The 3,570-nt window shown below is 36.9% G+C and overlaps 1 long non-coding RNA gene across 1 annotated transcript; it reads left to right on the forward strand.

Annotated features, from left to right (window-relative positions):
• The first annotated feature begins 960 nt into the window (after positions 1-960).
• On the forward strand, positions 961-3,333 carry LOC107591287 (uncharacterized). Its single transcript, XR_001609865.1, has 3 exons — positions 961-1,204; positions 2,571-2,736; positions 2,958-3,333. It is a non-coding gene; the product is annotated as an uncharacterized lncRNA (long non-coding RNA).
• The last annotated feature ends 237 nt before the right edge of the window (positions 3,334-3,570 follow it).

Here is a 3,570-nt window from a genome sequence, read left to right on the forward strand (position 1 = left end):
CCCATGACCTTGGTATTGCTGCCAGTTAAACTGCAGGATCACCAAAAGTTGTAAAACTAAACATCAAGTCAAGATGTTCTATCAGAATATGCAGTTTTACTGTCATTAAACTATTGAAACTGCCAGATTAGCCAATTCTTCATCAGATCAGTCGTCTGAGCTGTTTGTTTTCCCTCTCACATTGCTCTTTGGCTGCAGTCCCGTTGCCATTTACACTGATATGCTTTCAGTGCAGCACGATTGTGGCAGCTTCAGGATATGTGTGGTTTCTCCTGTTCTGATACTCCTATTAAAAATGAAGATTGACCACCACAAGGAGCATATTCTATTGCTTCTGTTGGGTCATCTTAATGCAGTTCAAACTGTGACTGGTGCTAAATATGGATGCATTGCCCTGGAGTACACTTTAGTGACCTCTTCTCCTTTTTCAGTGGGTACATAATGTGATAACAAACAGCTGATCTAATGACAAGGGAGTTATACTCTTATGCGCCTGTACCAGTAAAATGGCATTAACGGTTTACAAACTAAATTAACTAAAATTCATAAATTCATAAATGTATGTTTTCTTTGTCCTGGTCAGAAATCCAATGTTGCTTTCACCATCAACAAGGCTGCCTTTTTTGTGTAATAATAATTTGATTATAGGTATTGATTATTAGTTTTTATAATAATTATGAATTATTATTAGTTTTATTTACACAAATGCAGATTTGCTAAAGTTGCTCCAAGTTTGGTAAAAAAAATCAGTAGTGCATTAAAACTAATAGATTTTTATATATTTGTGATTTTTACATATTTGTGGTAATTAAAAATATATATATTTTATATATTATCCTATATTTGTGATACGATAATGCCTTTTTGTTACCTGACAAGTTGAATAAAGGTTACCAAAAGGTTGTGTTTTTGTTGTACATATGTTGAAGTTAACTGAGGCCACCTAGTGGACCGCGACTGCTAACTAGTCAAGTCAACCTTAAATTAGGTTGACTAGTGACTATTTGGCGAGGTCAAACTGGCTGCTTTCCATAATCTGTTATGAAGAGTGCTGTTTCATAAACTGTTATGAACAGTTTTCATGTGACTGGATTTCTCATCCCATCTGGACTGCAAGGTGCCCCAAATTTATAAGGTCGATGCAAGTTCAACTCTATAACCACGTGGCCATATTTCACTTCAGGTTTAATATAGGCCTAAATAGGTAGGACCTTACAATTCATTCTTATGTGCTCGATTTTGTTTACTTGATACGCAGAGTTAGCAACACAAACAAATGAAGCATGCGTCGATTTTTAGTATATTTTCTGTCATGTTGTGATTAAGTTTCTGTCATTCATTTGGCCAGACTAATGTGACGAATCTTTCCGCGTGTTTCCTGATAAAGTCAACCTTTTGGAAAACAATACTTAATCAAATACAAGGTCATGAAACTGGGCCACAGAACTGCTTTGTTTATCGTTGTAATACTTCAAATCGACCAATAGAGGGCAGGAGAGAGTCGCTGTCAAGACACATCAGATTGACCATTAGAGAGCACAGGACAAAGAGCTGTTGTTCAGTCAAGCAGATTGCTCCATAAATCAAGACTACTATGGTAACATGATAAGCAGACTACCGTCTTTGATGGTTTTTGCTTTTTTAAATATCTCCCTAAACTGGACTTGTGTTTTCTGTAGGAAATGCTGGTTCTAATTTACCCTATTTAAGCAGTTTAACCCAGACTAAGATGATTTGTTGGTCTAATCTGGTTTAAGATGGTTTTAGCTGGTTTAAATTGTTCTTCCATCCTAGTTTAGTTGGTTAGCCAGCTGGATTTTCAGCCTGACTAGCTGAAATTGCTTCTTTATCGAATCATTGCTAATTTTTGCTTGTTTTTCTTTTGAACATATTGCTGATTTGCTACATACTCTGTTAAATAGCTGAATATATTACTAAAATGCATTAATATAGGTTAAGTCTATTATAAATTCCACCCTAAACTAGACTTCTGTTTACTGTAGGAAATACCATTTCTAACTTAATGTGTTTAACCCAGACTGATGGTTTGTTGTTGGTCTAAGCTGGTTTAAGATGAGGTTTCAACCTTGCCAAGCTGGTCTTAGCTGGTTTAAACCGTTCTCCCATCCTGACTTCAGCTCGTTTATTTGGCAGCCATCTGGTCTCTCAGTTTGACGAGCTGAAATGTGCAAAAAATAACCTTTAAAAACCATCCAACAGACCAGTCTGACCAACTGAAAAGTGACAAAACCCCTTCTAATACCAACAATAATGGCAATCTGGCCAGACTGGGAGACCAGATAAGACCAGCAAACCAGTCTTTTGCTAGTTTAAGATGTTTTTGTTAAGCAAGGAAATGTTATAGTGTATATAGGCTTACTGCATGTAAGTATATGGGAGGTGTTCACATTTTAACCTTAAAAAAGCATAAAGCTATTCATAGGGTTTAAAAGAAACTTCAAAGAAATGTTTGAGGAATATATTTAGTACTGTAAGTCCGGTAATGACATCTATGCAGATTTAGCACAAGTGTAAGATGGTGTTTGATTAAAGTTGGCTATTCTGTGCAGGGTATCTGAGTTCCTGGCAGTGCCAGCTGGAAGAACCACAGGCCGATGCCAACATCCCCCCCCCTTTACCTGGCATTGTGCCATCTGCGTGCCCGTGCCGTGCACTGAGTTGCTGAGACAACCAAAGCAGTGAAGTGGAGCAGTCCCAGCTGCAACCCAGAGCACAGTGAGTAATGCTGTGCTTACAGTCAATCTTTATACACACACATATGTACTGACCTAAACTTGCACTCTTAGTCAACTCTTCCTCCATATCTCACTGTATATCACTATTTCTTCATGCACACATGCAGAGTCTTTTTTTACGGTCATTCTTCTCAGAAAAAAGTGTGTCTTGATGCCATGATAACAATTGCGCTAATGAAGTCCTCCCATTGTCCTGCCCAGTTTACAGCATGTGAACCTCTGGGGTCAAGCACAGGGCAGCTGCTCACAACACAACTGATCTCAGCTTTGTGGGCAGGTCCCAGTCTCCATTCCCGCTGCCTATTGCCTGATTCCCTGAATTCTTGGCGCGGATGCGTATTTATGACACGAACAAGTCAGATTCTTTAAATTCCTGTGTTACTCTCCTTCTTCATTGCTGCCCTCCCACTCTTTCTCTAAAACTGTCATGTGGTCCGTAGTGTTTTTGTGACAAAAGTCAGTAGAAGTTCCAGCGTGAGTGTAACTGGGTGTTTCTCCAACTAAAGGCACTTTTGTGAGCCTTTAAAGGACATTATTCTTTTTGCTATGTCACACAATTTTTTTTACACAATGTTATCAGTTGATTCTAATAATTTTCAAAAGCCTTTTTTATTTTGATTATAGTTTTATTTTGGACTTTTAATCTTTTTTTTAAATTAATGTTTAATTTTTTATTTTAATGACTTCAAGAAATGAATTAATTTGATTTTTAATTTGTATTAAATTAATAAAAATGAATACATTCACATTGCAATCATTTTTTCTATTTTATCTTTGTCCAAGACTTTTAATCTTAACCTATAAAGAAATTATT

This window comes from Sinocyclocheilus grahami, unplaced genomic scaffold, assembly GCF_001515645.1.
Source record: "Sinocyclocheilus grahami isolate Dianchi unplaced genomic scaffold, SAMN03320097.WGS_v1.1 scaffold139.1, whole genome shotgun sequence".
Lineage (NCBI taxonomy): Eukaryota > Metazoa > Chordata > Actinopteri > Cypriniformes > Cyprinidae > Sinocyclocheilus > Sinocyclocheilus grahami.